Raw genomic sequence first — 16436 nt, forward strand, 5'->3', positions numbered from 1 at the left:
TTGCAGGTAAGCACACCTCCCTTCAGAAAGCAGGACAGCAAGGAACAGATTGGTTTAAATTCTGAAGCAGCAAGAATCCTCTAGGGGGAGAGTTTGTAGGAAAGGTGGACAGGTAATCTTATCCCTTTAATAAGGTATAAACAAACAGGGGGAAAAACCCCAGATTTACCCTGCTGGAGGTGGAAAAGTGATGCAATACCGTATTAATACTTACTTTTCAATATTAATTGGGGTTTCAGTATATGAGTTCTGGGGTGGAATGATCCCATCTTGGTGACATCTCTCCTGCCTGGTTTACCTGGGGCCCAGTCTGTAAGACAGAAATTGCTTTTTTTTTTTTTTTTTTCCCAAACCCTTGCAGAGCAGTGATGGATGTTGTGAGGAGAATATGGAAGGAAGGCTCTGGAAGCTTTGGCTGGGTGAGCACCTTTATTGCCAACACCGGGAACACAGAAGGCCTAAGCTATGGGAATTGTCGCTCGTGGAGTTCCTGAGGGAAAGATCACAGAACCGTGGAATCATAGGGGTTGGAAGGACCCTGTGGAGATCCCCTGGCCCAGGCAGGGTCACCTGGAGCAGGGGACACAGGGACACATCCCGGTGGGTTTGGGATGGCTCATGAAGGGCACACTGCACACCTCCATGGAAAGTTCTGCCTCGTGCTGAGGGGGAACTCAGGGGTTGTGTCTGAGTTTATGGCCATTGCTCCTCACCCTGTCCTTGGGCACCACTGAACAGCCTGGCACCGTCCGCCTTGGAGATATTTGTGCGGATTGCTGAGATCCCCTCTCAGCTTTCTCCTCTCTGGACTGAACAGGCCCGACTCCCAGGGTCTCCCCTCACACGATGGTGACACAAAGGCATTGACAGCTTTCCAGCCCTCTGCGAGCAGCATTTGAAGGTCCGTGGCCCTCCATCCTCCCTCCCCACCCCTGTGGCCAGCCCCGAGCGCTCACGCTCCACACGGTGAGGGGGCTCCTTCTCTGCGCGCTCCGTGCGAGCCCCTCCGCTCCCGCACCGCCATCTGCGGGGCCGCTCCGTGCCATTTTTATTTTATTTTACATTCGCAGCGGGGCTCCCCCAGCCTCTTTTCCTCCCCGGCCTGCAGGGCGGGCCGCGCTCCCTCCTCGCTCCCTTCCTCGCCCTTTGTTCGCGCTGAGGGGGCGGGAGCGCGCGCGCCGGGCGGGAAGCGGGAGCGCGCGCCGCCGCCGCCCCGCCCGAGGGGCCGAAGGGCGTTGCCCGGCCGGGAGCGCGCGCACACCCCGCGAGGCGCCCGGGAGCGCGCACCGCCCTCCCCTCCCCTCCCCTCCCTCCCCTGCCGCCCCGGCCGCGCTGGGCGGGTGCCCGGGGGAGGCGGCGGAGCCTCCGGCGAGAGGCTCGGCCTGGGGGAAACGCGCCCGGGGGCTGCGCGGGGCCGGCGGAGCCTCCGGTGAGAGGCTCGGCGAGGGGCGGCAGGGCCGGGGCGGGGCGGGAGCCGAGCCGGGGTTTCCCGGGCGGGCAGCACGGGCGGGGCGGAGGGAGGAGGAGGAGGAGGGAGGTTCGCCGCGCCCAGGCTGCCGCTGCCCGATGGCTGCGGGGAGCTGAGCGGGCTGAGGAGGAGCCGAGCCCCAGCGACACCCCCCTTCCTCGCCGCGGATCCCTCCTTCCCGCCCGGCTCTGCCGCCTTCCCCGGGACCCGCCGGGCGCAGCGCGGGCGGCTCCCCCCGCTCCTCCTCCGCCGCCTCCTCCTCCGCCCCCCCTTCCCTTCCCTTCCCCAGGCCGGCGGGACGCGGGCAGGACCGCGGGCGGCGGACGGACCGGCCCGGTTCATGAGCAGCGGCCGGCAGGGCAGGTAACCGTGTGTGTGAGGGGAAGGAGGGCGGGGGTCCCCTCGCAGCGGCGCCTCCCGCCCGCCGAGCCCCGGCCGGCCCCACCCCGGGGCCATCTTCGCTCGGCTCCCCCTCAGCCCCGTGCCTTCCCCTCCCCCGCGCTTCCTCCTTCTCCTGCCGCACTTCTCCTTTCTCCCTCTCCTTTCCCCCCGTCCTCCCCTTCCGCCGCCGCTCCGGGGGGGTGCCCTGGGCCGCCTGCTCCCTCCGAGCCCCTCGGTGTGACGGGGCTGGAAATCGCCCCCTCCCCCGCGCTGCCGCCTCCTCGGGGCTCCAGCCTCCCCTAAAAAAGAAGTGTGTTTGTAGATGGAGGAGGAGGGAAAGGGAAAAAAAAAAAAAAAAGAAGAAAAAAAAAAGGTGGGGGTGGGACTGATTCCCCTCCCGAAGGCTTCCAGGCGAAAAGGGAGGAGACCTCGGATCTTGCGGGGTTCCATTTTTAATTATAATTACGCCGTGGTGGTCCCCGCCAGACGGTTCTGGTGGCGGGGGGGGGGTGGGTGGTCTTTTCTTGTGAGACACAAAAGGCGAGTTTCCCGAGCGATCCAGCCGGCAGAGGGAATATTTGGAGAGAGATTCAAGGGAGGAAAAAAAAGGAAAAAAAAAGGCAATGGTGTGGCTGCTGTAATGGTGGAAAACTGATTAAGAGGAGCCGGGGGTGAGACAAACAGGGTAAGGCTGCTCCCAGCACCCCCAGCCAGCCCGGGGCTCCTGCTGGGTGTGCTGGGCGAGGGAGGGGTGGGGAAGGGTTTGTTCTCGCTAAAATCACAACCGAGGATGGATTTAGACCGCATATTTGTTGTTCCCCCCCCCTCCCCCCGTGCATTACGGTGCTGCATATTTTTTGTGTGCCCGTAGCAGCGATAAGGAAGATCATGGAGGGTGTTTGCTACAATAGGAAGATGGAGTTTCCTCCTCGGAAAATGCTGTTTAAAATATTGTTTCAGTTCCCTGCTTTTTACTGTAAGGATTTTCAGCGTTAATTTTTTTTTTTTTTTTTTAATCCACGCAAGGGGTATGGAACGTGTAGGATTTTTAATCCTGCAGCTTTGTAGGGAAGGAAGATGTGTAAAGCCTTGCATGTAAATGTGAGAGAGACGAGGCGTTTTTTATTAACAAAAAAAATCTTGTCCGGGAGAAAATCAGAATGATATAGAGGTTGTAAGCTGTCGATTTATCATTGCCGAAGATGAACTGAAATTTTAACGACTGTGATATTTCATTATTCTCTTAACAAAGTCGTGGTTGGGACTCGTTGTTTTAAGGCAGGCATCCTTTCTAGGATGCCGACTGCCACGTTATTATGTATTGTCTCCACAGGAGGAAGCAGGAGGAAAGGGCTGTAAATGTAAGGCTCAAAGTGATTATTGAAACAGCTTTTGAGAACAGTTGCCTCAACTTGGGGAGGTGATTTAAGGCGGAAAAATTGCACGTTTTGCTGCTGTAGAATATCCACACGCAGTCGTGAGAGTTTTAGCCTTTTATCCCGTATTTTAAGCCGATCTGGACACAAGGATGTGAGTCAAGGCAAAACGCTGTCGGTGTGTCCGTGAAATGCGCGTGAGGAAACGAAGAGGATCCGTTCGTACCTAAATTCGTTCTTAAACGTGGTAGCTGCGAGTTCCTTCCCTTCCCTGGTGTGCTCGGGGGAGAGGAGAAGGGGAAGGGGCGATAATAGTGTGGTTGTTTTGGTGGCTGCAGATTAGCCAGGGTGTGTGTTTGATTTTCTTTCTGCTGTGAATGAATGGATCTCTCTGTGCCTGGGCCCAGTAGCTGCAACAAGATGGCGTTTGCAGCAAGGCAGCTCTCATTTTTCAACTCCTCCTCACCACAGCTCTGCCAAACTAGATCTTATTTCGTAATTGTCTTTTTAGGTTTTACTTTCTCGTTCTCTTTGCCTCCTTCTGTTCTGGGCTGGGGTTGGGGGGTAGGAGGGGCATTTTGGAAGATCGCTGCGAGAAATCTGGGGTTTTGTGGTTTGGTTTTTTTTTTTTTCCCCTTAATTTTTGTGAGCTTCTCCAGATAGGAGCTGGGTGGGAGGAGTAAATAGTTTTATTGAAATGTTCACAGAGGCTCTCGCTGGGTAAAGGGGTGACACGATTTTCGTTCCTACCTCGCAGTGCCTGCTCAATCCCACCAAAAGGCTTTTGGCAAGCCTGTTGCTGGAACAGTTTTCAGGCCTGGAGCACAGGTACCCAGAGGCCCTGCCGGGCTGTGTGCTGGGGCTCTGTGAGCTGCACACCCATCTCCCTTCCTTATCCCACCTGCTCCACAGTGCTGAGCTGGAGGCTTCTGAGCCTGCTTTGGACCCAGAATTATTGCCATCCTCTGGGTAACTGTCCTGCCCACGGGCAGGACTAAGAAAGGTTCAGGGGGTATTTAAACAGTTCTGTGGCTGTGAAGTGCCCTCTTTTAAAATGACACTGCAAATTTCTAAAGCCTTTTGCTTTTTCAGTATATTTTAAGAAAAACATGCTTTCGATTGGCAGCTTTGATGGTTATTTCACTGTAGGGCCAAACTCCTTAGCTTTGGTAGCCTAAATAAAATAGCTTGGTCAGGATTTGATATACTGGGCTGGGGCTTAAAACAATGCACTTCCCAGCAAGAAAAATAAGAAATGCTTGTTATGTCTCCCGTATTGAAATGGCCTCCAAACCTTTGGTAGTATCAACCTTTTTAGTACTGTTTATCTATGACTTAATGTATAATCAGTTGTTTGTTAGTTTATTGTAGTAGCCCAGCTGTAGTTGCTGCAGAAGGGAGCTGGGAAGCTGAAGAGCTGATTTTCAGTTCAGGCTTCTGGTGGTGGTGGTTTTTTTTTAATTAAAAAAAAAAAAGCTGATATTAGCTGAGTGCATTTTACTCCTCTGGTGTTTCAAGAACAGTTTTTTTTTTTAATAAGAATATTGTCCACATAAACATCCATTTGATGTTAATGTGCTGTTGAACTCGACATTTTTGTGCCTTTTTTTTTTTTTTTTTTTGTTACTGCTACTTTGGCCTTTCAGTGCAGGATCAGAAAGGAGCAGAGTGGAGTGGGATTCTGCTTTGGGTAAGATAAATTACATTTATCCTTGTTGAGTCCTTGCAGCTGCTCAGTCAGTACGTAGCAGGCATCCTACCATGAAATCTTTGACAACATGGTAAATTAAAATTCCACAGGAAGTCTCAGCAGAACAGGTTTTAAATCGCCTCCATGCCTCTTGGAAACCCAAAGATGTTGTATTGGGACTTGATGAGAATTCTTCTTTGTGTAAGAAATCAATGAAGTTCTGTACAATTAGGGAGTGTGTAGGATTTTGTGGAGCCTCCTTCTTAATATCATCCAAGAGGAACCACTTAATACCATCCAGGAAGAAACACTCCCCAGCTATGAAGAATTTGAAAACTAGCACCATTAAACTGGTTTACTTAAAATAAGAAAACCCTTCAACTGATGCAATCAGTCGATCTGCAGCAGAAATACTCATCTATCTCTGGTGTTTGTAGGGTGCCCTTTCCTGGAATGAGGCAAGATGTTGGCTGCAGCTGTGCAACAACTTCCTGGGGCTCGGGAGCCTTGGGTCTGGTCATGTGGAAAAAACTGAACTGTTCCTTCTTGAACAGTTACTCAGTTCTGGTTTCTCAATGCCTGCCACAGCAGATGCCGGTCCATCTGAGGTCTGTTGCTGCTGTGAGGCTGGAGCTGTGGGCAGGGATGTGAAGGAAGTGTTACCTTGAGCCGCTTTTCTGGTTCCTGCCGGAGAAACGGGAGTCGTTTGCGCTCTGTGGAGGCACCGCTGGGTTTGCCTCCCGCACGTCGGGCTCAGCTCGTGCTCTGGGCACTGAATTGGATTAAATTCTTACTGTCCATGGATTTTGGCTCTCAGCATTAGTGGATTGGTAATTGATATTCTCAATTTTAATATCCAGTTGGAGCCATATGGCACACCGTATTGCTCCGGGAGTCGCAGTTAGCGCTGCCGCCTCACTGCCCGCTGGAGATGGGCAACTGTGCCCTCAGGTGCTTCAGCCGTGCTTGGGTGAGTTGTCTTTGGAGTCTCCAGTGCCTGTGGTCATGCCACAATTAGGGGTGGGGTCATTTTTTATGGTATTTTACCACTCGTGCTGTGAAAAAAGAAAAAAACTCTAACCTTGAAAGCAAGCAGCGTGTGTCAGTGAAACGTTCCTGAGGCATGTGATGGGAGATAAAGTGGACATCTTTCCAAGGGAGCCTCTTGGTTGCTCCAAGTGCAGACTCCAAATGAAAAGAATACACACTCCATTCAAAATGTTTGTTTTCTCCCCACTGATAAAGTTGGAATCAGTGTTGGCCAAGGCCGTGATAAAAAACAAAAATCCCCCCAAGCCCCTGTGTTTCTATTTAACAAAGTGCCTCCATTTATTATTTCTTCCCAGGGTGTCCAGTGTGCTGGGGATTCTGTGAGCGTGGATTTGTTTTTCACCAAACACAAATGTATGCACAATCCATAGATGCTTGAGCCAACTGGTAGTTGAGCAGAGCATTAAGAGGTTTTTAAAAGCTTTGAGCTGGCTATGAGCAGTACCTTTGCTTTGGATGCCAAAATAATCAGCGTAAATTACTGTGCAGGGCTTCCCACTGCAAAAACAGGGGCACTCTGAGACAGGTTTTGAGGTGGAATTCTGCATTTTTATTAAAGCACTGGAGGATTTCTGAACAGAGAGGGAGGAGATGGTCAGCCTTGGAGTAAAAGTGAACGCTGAAAAGTGGTTTTGTGAACATGAAGATCGCATCTTCTTGCCCTGTTTTTTGGTGTTTTTTTTTTTTTTAACAGTTGACCTTCTAAAACGTGTCCTTTGCAATTAATACCCTGTAAGGTTTATCAGTTTGTGTTACAGGCTTGCCCGTGGCATCGTTGGAGTGGTACAGAAGGGGTTATGGTTTGCCAGCGGAATATTCCTGCCTGTCTGGGAGGCTGCACCAGGAACCTGCAGGGCACTTCTTACAGGGGCTTATGTGTTTGCCTTGCCTAGTGTGTTCTTGGGAATGCAGGAATTTCGTGTCTGAGCCCAGCCAGGGAGCAGTGACAACATTCCTGGGTGCCATCTGGAGCTGTGGTGTCGCCCTGCTCTGTGGATCTCACTCCGTGGTGGTGGGGGTGCCTCAATTAGATGCCTCCATGGAAGCCATCTACGTGTTAGCCAAAAAAACCCCATCCCTGGGGACCTTATGGAAGTGCAGCTTGTAGGGAGCTGTGGAAATCATCCCTTCAAAAATTCCCCCTGGGATTTTCAGCACTGGCCCAAAGGGGCAGGAAATAAGGACCAGTCCAGATGTTCCCCATTGGCCTGGTTATTGATGCTCCATTCACTGAGGGGGTGACAGGACACAAAGCACATCTTCCAGTTGTTGAGGCATTGCTGGATTGAAGTCTCATTGGAATAAAACACAAATACCTGCAGCAGGTTTAAACCAGAAGTGCTTTAGGAGGTGCTGGAGATGTTCAGGATGCCTGGCCCTGGGTGAATGGGTAGGATCCCCTCTGTCACAGCTTCCATGGCAATTAAGAATTGTTGGGAACAAGGTGTTTCTGTCACTTGCCGTGTGCTGATGAAGGGAAGAGCTGTAGTTGTTTCTTCTTTGGTGGCACTGAAGGGTTAAAGTTTGGAGTCTATTTTGGAATCCTGCTAATGGCTAAGTGAAAATGAGGCTGAAGACCTGAGGAAGGTGATCTGAGGGAGCTTAAAGGAGACAAGATACAAGGTGGCTCTGTGATTGAGGGTGGTAAAGATAGGCTGAATCTTTATTTCCATAGGTTGCATTTAGAACTTGATGGGGGAAAAATTAGCAGCAGATAATAGAGTGGAGGGAAGGGGAGTGATTAAAAATCCAGTTGCCATTTTAATGGGAAATGTAGTTCATTCCTGTGAGTAGCTTGCCTGAAACTGCTTCATTAAAAATGTGTATATTAATTTGTGAGGTGGAATTCCAGCTTGTCAAATCATTCCAATTTCCAAAGGTTCTGTGTGGAGAAGAGAAATACCTTCTAGATGTTCCAAGGATTAATTGAACTGTGGATAACTAAATATTTTTTTCGTGTGTTTCTACCTTGACCTGAGGGAGGTTTGCCTAAAATTTCGTGCCAGTTATGTTTATCATGTTTTTCTCAGATGAAGAATATTTTTTATGTCTTCTTGAAAGCTGCAGTAAAGCCTGCCAGCACTCCCCCCCCCCAAAAAAAAGAAAATACTAATTATCTGTAATTAGATAGATTAGATAATTTTTTTTGTGTGGCTTTATGTAACATGGTCCTATATTAAAAGCTATGTATAGATTTTTGTCACTATTTTCAGCTCACTCTTCTTTTTTTCCCCCAGCAAAGGGGGGAAAAAAAGAAAAAAGTAAAACCAAAATACTTCTCTCTGTAGAAACTCGCAGCTCCATCCAAACTGTGTGTCAGAGGAGGTGGGAATATTTTCCCAGGTCAGGTGTCAGTGATGATTTCCCTCATCTTTAGCACAGAATCCAACTGTGGTGAGTGTGGGGGACTAAATTAAGAGCCTTGCAGGGCTCTCCGTGTGGCTTTGAGAAGGGCCCACCCCCACAGTTGGCATCTCTGACAGGGAAGTGATGCCTTGTTTTCCCCTCTGTTCCAGTGACCTTAATTAGTGCAGCTGATACAGTGTATTTTCTTTGTTTGTAAGACACACAGAGTTGCTGCTTAGCTATTCCAGGTGGGCTGGTAATTCTGTACTTCTCAATTTTCTCACTGCTTTTCCAGCCCTGCCTGTCTTGGCCTAGATTTAGGGAACCATCTTAAAAGTGTTTGCAGGGACATGTGCTTTGTGTTTATCCTGACATATCAGCATTTATTAAAATCTGTCAATAAGCAGAGGTTATCTAAAATTACTTACCAGCCCATGAAGTTATCTGACAGGCTGAGTGGGTTTTGTTTTATTTCTGTGAAACGTTGGAGCGAATTCCCAGCCCTGCTCTGACAGAAATTGTACTCTTCAAATCTGGAGTTTGGAGTGCCATGGGAACTGGGATGCACGTGCCCAGTGTTAATGGCCTGTGCCTTCCTGGGAGGGCTCTCTCCTTCCCACCTGTGCTAACACAGGGGATGTTTTCCCAGGTTTCTTTTCCCCAGGGTTACAGGGCAGGCTGTGGAGCTGACAGATGCTTTTGGAGATCATGGGCTGTGCCTGTGTCTGTCCAGATGTTGTGCATTGTGAGCCTGAGGTTGGAATTGCAGGAATTGAACTGCCCTGGCCACCCTTTTGCAGCCAGAACACTCTGTATTCAGTCCAGCTGGTTGGAGTTGTGTAGCTGTTTGAGGGATTTACCCAAGCAGGAGGGGCAGAGCTGCAAGGTTAAAACCATACCCAGGATGGTGGCAATGTGCCTCTTGTTGATGCAGAGATCTTTACAAGTTCATGCCTGGTTATCTCCAGGAGTGAAATTTGTAAGGCCTGGTGAAATGTTCACTCTGCAAACAGCACTGACCACGAGTCCCTGACCTTATTTCTTAGTCTGACATGTGTGCAGTGCTGACATTTTCTGGTAAGATCTTTGTGCTGAAGCCCAGGGCAGCGAGTGTGGTTTGGTCATGGATGTGGAGCTCTGTTCCACTTAACTTCAGTTAGATATTTGAGCTGAGATGTCTTGGTTCACACCAAGTGGTTTAGGGTACGTGTTGAACATAACAGTGCTTGAATCTCAGAACAAAAAAAGAGAAAACTTGGGTTTCAGTGTATGAAATACCACGAGTTATTACTGCATAATTCAAAACTTGTATATGTTTTGTTTCCATTGAGTGAAGTAACAGTTAAGAGTGCTAAACAAAGCAGGCCTGTGTGCGTCAGGATGCTGAGCAGAAACCTGTTTGTGACCCTCTTGGATTTGATTAGTTCCCAAAACTGTACATTTTAATTTATTTATTTTTTCAGGTAGCCTAACAAACGTGCTGGGAGGCTGGTGTGGTAATTTTAACTGGTTGTCCAGAAAAGCAAGGCAGATGTGATAGTCTACTGAAACCTTCGGTGCTCAAAATCAGATGATGCTGAAGGTGAAGGAACTCTGTTGGAACATGTGTCTGATATTCCTGCTGCAGGTTCTCTGGGAAGTGGCAGGACACCGAAGGTGCTGCTGGCTGTGTAACAAAGATGGTGTCTGTACAAAGATCAGGAACAGGCTGCCTGATGCTCCTGGCAGTTTAATTGTGCTGCAGGTTCCCTGGCCCTGGGTTTCACTGCAGCTGTCAGATGTTATCTGTGCAAGTTACTGTGCAGTGCTGTGCTTGAAGTGCTGGCTAGCACTCACACAAAGTAGTGTTGAACAGGAACAACTGAACAGATTTCAAATCTTGGCAGAGCACTGGGTCTTCAGGAGGTGCCTGAGAAGCTGGGGAAGTTTTTTTTCAGGCATGAAAACTCAAATACCATCGAAGCTTTGGACAGTGAGGTCAGACTGGTCAGTTCGACATGAATTCATTATTCCTCTGACTATGAACAACAGTGAAGCTTCAGCATCTCAGGAAATGCTTTGCTTTGCCCTACAAAAAGATTCAGTGCTGGTGGGGGAGAGGTGGAACTTGTGCAGAACCTGCCTTTGGGGGTCAGCAGTTCCCTGGTGGGAGTGTTTGGGGGCTCCACAAATCCATGGAGGAGTACTTGGTGAAGGGGCTGGGGCTCCAGGGCAGAGCCTCAGCAGTTACAGGTTTCAGCTGACCTTCCTGGCTGCTGCTTTGCTTAAACACACTTGGCCTTCCTACCTTCACTCTGTGTGTATTCTCTTCCATAAAATGGGTGGGATTGCCTTCTGATGTGTCCAGTTTTGTCCTTCTTAGTTGATTCCCACCCTGGCTCTTAGCCCTGCTGCCATTCCATTTTTGGTGTGTTTATCACGTTTCCTCTGTGTTTGGATCACCTGAGGAGGTGACACTCAAAGATTACTGCCAGAGGTTTTAGGAGGGCCAGTGCAGTCCCCTGGGAAGAAGAACATCCAGGGGTGAAAGGGAGGATTTCCTGCTGGGCCTGTGTGCTGTGCTGGATTTCCCTCTCAGCTCTGGGCACTGTTGGCTCCTCTGCTCCCAAACCCCGCTCCTCACTCGGGTGGCTCCAAGGGCTCCTGTGTTACTCAACTCCTCGGGCTCAGCCTTGCTTCTCTTGTTCTTCTGTCCCTTATTTTGTACAAACAGTTCATATCAAAATGCAGCAATTGCTGGGAGAAATCAATGAGCTGCTGGGGTATAAATCATTGCTATCAAAACTAATGGAGCTGCTTGCACATTGATTAAAGATGGGCTATGTTGATTGTGGGGCTAGAGAACAAAGTATTGCTCAGTCTATTTTGGGTGAAAAGATTAGAGAATTCATGCCATATTTTAATCTCTACTGAGTATATCTTTTATCTGCTGTATGCATATAATACATTTTGTTGATTTTTAAGGTCCACTGAAATGCTTTTTATCTTCAGGCTGGTGCTGGGAAGCAGCTGTTTCATGGTGTAGCTTAACTTACTCTAACAGTGCTCTGTTAATCTCTCACTGAAGATCAGTGTGCTGTTTGAACACCTACATTCTTATTCCAGTGAATTAAATGTGTCCCGTTTATTAGTTAGCTGAAGCTTGGATAAAGATCTTTAACACAGTTGCAGAGAGTGAATATTTTTCCTTTGGGTGATCTCTGAGGCTTTGTACAGCCTGTGAGGCAGAGGCACAAAGGAGCAGATGGTTTGTTCCAGTGTCTTAACTCCCTGTTTTTGTTGGGGCAGATGTGACAGCAGCTGTGCTGGGAAGGTATTTATGAGCTCGTGTCCAGCCTGGCTCTGAGATGGGGTTACCTTTGTCACTTCTGTGGTTACTGAAGTGCTTTTGGGATTCAGTCCTAACCACGAGAGGCATTTTGGGTGGGACATGGACTGTCGTAGGTGCTCACACCAGGGAGATGCTCTGGGGAGTCACAGTGGTCCATAAACATCACTCTGTGGCTGAAAACGCCTGCCTTAGCTCCAGAGCAAGGCTGTGTGGAGTCGATTGGCAAGTTCTTCCTATTTTTAAGTGGTTTTACTTAGAAGGATGTGTAAAGCAACTGTAGCATTCTGGAAGCTGGTTGTGCTGTTCTTTAGGGTGTAGATGGGAAGCAGCTGATTCTCCTTTGACTCAGTTGACTCTTTACTGGCTGGCATACATGGAACCAAATGGGTGATTCAGCCTCTGTTGGTAAAATAGTCAGGCTAAAATTTATGGAAATACAAAACACAATAATGGGAATTTCTGCTAATTTTCTGTGCTTATGCACAGAGTCTCACTCATGGGTTTTTGGTTGGTTGGTTGGGGTTTTTTGTAGTATTTTAGAGTTTATATCGCTATTTTGGTTTCTGATTTCTGTAAATAGGTGATCACATCGCCCATTTCCTCCTCTAATGTAATAAATATTGTAGTGAAGGTCTCGGTGTACCTGCTGATGTCACTGTGCTGGTGTTATCTTCCTCCTGGAGAACTGGTGTGCCCAAAAGTGACTTCTGCAAGGCAGCATTTGGAAACTTCATGGGAGTTGTCAGGAATTATATTTCTAATAGGATTGCAGCGTGCTGTGAGCACGTTGGTAAACTGTGGATTACAGACTTGTTTGGATACCTGAATAAATGTGTTTTTAATGGTGGCTCGCACTGAAAGGGGACAGGCCTGTGTGTTTAGGGGTGGCACTGTTTTCATGTGCTCTGTGATGGTTCTGTCACTGATCTGTCACATGGCATGATGTGGGAGCTTCCATTTCCAGCTTCCAGGGGGAAATGTGCCCTGCAGGGCTTGCTCTGTGAGCTCCCCCAAAGCTGACAGCCAGGAGGGATCTCACATTCTCTGCAGAGATAATGTCCTGGTGCTGGGGCCCTGCTCTGATAGCACAGCAATATCACAGCCTTGCTTTAATCATCAGTTATCAAAGGGAGACTGCAATGTTGCTGCTTGGGTAAAACACTCAGGTGGCTTTGCCAGTGGGGTGAAAACCTCAGGAGAAACTGGAGGTTAAGGATACAAGAGTTGAAGGAAGCAATGAAAAATGACAGCTGAAGGAAGAAACAACTGTTGAGTTACTGTGGGGCTCTGCAGATAGAAGCATCCAGTAATAAATGCTTAGTCATTTCTCTGTTGGTTAATTAATAGTAATATATTCTCCTTCAGAGCTGCCTTTTGTTTTCCAGTCTGAGGGGAGATGTCTCGTAGTATGTGACAGCAAAACTGCTTGGCTTTGGAGAAGGGGACACTTTGGGAGTCAGTGACATATTTGTTTGATAAATGTACCTAGAAATCGATGCACAAGCAGGTTTCTAAGTTTTTATGACTTACTGTGGTGGTTTTGTTAGGGAGATTTTTTTTTGTTTGTGAGGTCAGGAAAGAAGGCAAAAACATCACTGGCCAGTTGGATAAAATTGATGAGGTTATCAATAGCTGGGGTGTTCTTCAGAAGGAGCAATTGCATATGGATAAATTAGAACAAAGGAGTAAACCCCAGAATATTGGCTTCTTTTGATTTAATAAATAGAAGTTCGTTGAAAGCTGACACGGAATACCAGCAATTTTTGTTCCTAAAATAAGTCAGCTTCCCATGCCTTCCACTTACCAGGCAGTGTTGGAATGCTCTGAAATGGGAATTTCTTTCAGAGCAAGGCAGAAAAGAAGGGATGCAGTTAGGAAATCTTTGGAGTTGGGTCGCTGAAGTGCCAACAGTTATTAATATTCCTGAGCTACTTCAAAGATCTCTTAAGACCCTTCTTTTTTAAAAAGTTGTTATTTTAAGCATTTGGCTGTAGGCATCTGTTAAACTTGTAATATCAGTTCTTTTATTTTTTTTTTTACAGAAATTCTCTGCTGTACCAAGAATTAAGATGATTTTTTTTTTTCCCCCTGTAATAATAACACACATGGCTTGCAGCTGCATTTGGGAAGGATTAAGGAAGTGACCTGTTAGAGTCCAGATTTTTACGCTTAACCGTCGCATCCGTGTGATCCCTGCTCAGATGTAGGTCAGGGGATTAGCAGGGGGAGCAGGGGGTGTTGGCACTGCTGTCTGCAGGTGATGGTGGCAGAAGGAGCCGCTTCCATCAGAGCTGCTCAGTGCAGGCAGCCAGCTGGGGGATTTTTCGGGAGGTGTTGTGTGGCTGTGTGGTGATGACCTCTCTGGCATGTTGAGGAATCAGCTTTTAGGGTGAATTATTCCTATTCTGTAGCAGTTTTGGAGGAGGCAGAAATGCACTCACTGTTCCTCTGAGACATCGGTTCCACTTTGGGACTTTTGAGTGTGAACCTGCCTTGCTGAATTTGGGGTTTGCAAGGTCTTTCGAGGTTTCCAGGTTTGTTAATATTTTGCTTCTTCCCTGAATTTTCTGAAATAAAAAGCTTTAATTATTTCTTCCTTTTTTTTTTTTTTTCCCATGAGTACTGGCAGCTGGTTGGGGTGGATGGGTTTGATCTGGGGGTTTTTGCTGCTGTTATTTCTGTGGAGGTTTTTGGATTCTGAAGGAAAAGGAAGCAGTGAGGGACTTGTGAGCTGCCTCAGTGCTCCTCTGGAGGCAGTTTGGTGGAAGGCCGTGCTGGCTGATGGGAGGCTGTTCCATGGAGATCTGTGCCTGGCTTTTCCTGCTGCTCTGTGTGGCTGAGGCTGCAGCACGAAGGAACGTGGCCAGAACTTTGGAAGGCCCCTAGAACTGACCTTTATTCTTTACCCAGCAGTTTTCCTGTGCTCTTTGCAGCCACGAGGAGGGTTTTTTTTTTTCCTAATGGAGTCTTGCAGGTACATCAGGCAGAGTAGGAAAAGTGCACAGGTTTCTTCAGGAGGAAAAGCATTTCACCAAAAAGCACAAAAGCTCTTAAACTCCCCATAGCAGTGACCCCTGGAGGAAGCTGCCTGGTTGGAATGGGCCCTGTAGTTCCATACTGGGCTGTAGGTAATACTGAAGCACTGGTGCAGTCAGGTTGCTAAGTTGCAGGTATTTTTAGCCTGTGGAGTTATTATTTGACTTGCACACTCTGTTGGAAATGGGAATCTGTGAGCTCTCCAAGCAGCCAGCGTGGCTCTTGCAAGATGAGCATTAAGTTGCGGACCTGATGCTTGTTTTGTGGGTACTTCACACTAATATATGGAAAAATGTGTGCTGAGCACAGCGACTGCTCCAGCTGGGAACTTGGCACTCCCTCAGCAGCAGCAGCAGAGCCAGTGCCTCCCCCAGCACACCCAGCCAGTGCCTCCCCAGCACACCCAGCCAGTGCCTCCCCAGCACACCCAGCCAGTGCCTCCCCAGCACACCCAGCCAGTGCCTCCCCAGCACACCCAGCCAGTGCCTCCCCAGCACACCCAGCCCTGCTGGCCCTGCACGGCACGAGAGCTCCCAGGAAGTTCTTGAAGGACTTGTACAACCCAGCACTGTCCCCAGCAGCTTTTGGCAAACCTGCCAGTGAGGTCCTGCTTGTTGCTGTTCAGGGCTGATGTGCTGGGAGGTTCCAGGCCTGGCAGGTGATTCCCAGAAGGAAGACATCCAATTAACGAGGAGGAGTTGTACCCTTTCACTTGAGCCTTACAATAATTTGTAATTATTATTTGATGCTTCTGGAGGTTGTACTGCAGAGCTGCCCTGGTGGGAGGTGAGGGCAGAGACTTGGCTTTGTGGAGCACAGACCTGCACTCCCCAAGGAAAGGCTGAATGAACTCTTGGAGGAGCACATTCTCATGAGGATACCAAACATCCCTTGAGTTCCCAGCTGCCTGTTAGAGCTGTTTGTGTTGTTAGTTAGTACCAAGTCATGGGGTTTGTTTGGGAGATGGACCTTGAAGCTTTAAATTTCAGACTTTTAATTACTGTTGCCTGGTGGCATGTGGACATTTTATGATGTTGGCAGCGATCTGGCAAGGTCATGTGTAATGTCTTGGGCACCAGGATGCTGCTCTGTGATGATAATCAGCTGTGGGGGCTGTGAGAAATAATTTTAATAGCCTGACTTGCAGTTGCTGGTTCCACAGATGTTCTCCCTGCCCGTGTAGGTGATATGATAGAGTGGTGAGAAGTGTTGGTACCTGAGCAGGAGCTTCTGCAGGCTAAAATAGGAACTGGCTGCCCACACAGAACCATCCCTGCTGGGTGTGGGCTGCTGTTCACTCAGAAGGGAGAGAGACCAGGGCAGCAAAGCAGCTCCATTTGAAATTGCTGCTCTACCTTAGTAGTAATATTGAGGTTTACTAGTAGGTTTTTGGGTGGTTTCTCCAGTGAAATTGTTTCTGGTTGAGTGCTCTCAATAAAACAACCTGATGTGCCACTTTGGTAGGAGGATGTGTTATGCAAGACATTTTTAAGATTGAGGTGGTGTGATGGTCATGGAAACCAGTCTGTAGTAGTGTTGGGTGAGATCCATGTCAATCCAAAATACATGTGTGCACAGGAGGCTGTACTCCTTGACTATATCCCCTGGTTGGAGTTAAAATCAGAATATTTGGGTTTGAAGGCTCTCATTGAATCCATAGGGCAAGAAGAGAAACGTGTTCAAGCAACCAATGGCTTTGGAGAGGGTGCAGTGTGAGTGTGTTTAGTCTCCGTAGGAAGTTGCTTCATTTTGGAGGGT

At 48.4% G+C, this 16436-nt stretch overlaps 1 protein-coding gene across 3 annotated transcripts in view; it reads left to right on the forward strand.

The window, feature by feature from the left end:
• The first annotated feature begins 1521 nt into the window (after positions 1-1521).
• Positions 1522-16436, forward strand: part of GNB1 (G protein subunit beta 1) — a 32117-nt gene continuing 17202 nt past the window's right edge. Inside the window, exon 1 of one of the 3 annotated variants that reach the window (XM_050322500.1) lies at positions 1522-1831. The gene's annotated coding sequence lies outside the window, so the exon portion shown is untranslated. Of the gene's footprint in view, positions 1832-2370; positions 2535-16436 lie in introns of those variants that run through there. The other 2 variants (XM_050322498.1, XM_050322499.1) reach the window with 2 other exon arrangements.

This window comes from Myiozetetes cayanensis, unplaced genomic scaffold (assembly GCF_022539395.1).
Source record: "Myiozetetes cayanensis isolate MyiCay16 unplaced genomic scaffold, myiCay2020 scf28, whole genome shotgun sequence".
NCBI lineage: Eukaryota > Metazoa > Chordata > Aves > Passeriformes > Tyrannidae > Myiozetetes > Myiozetetes cayanensis.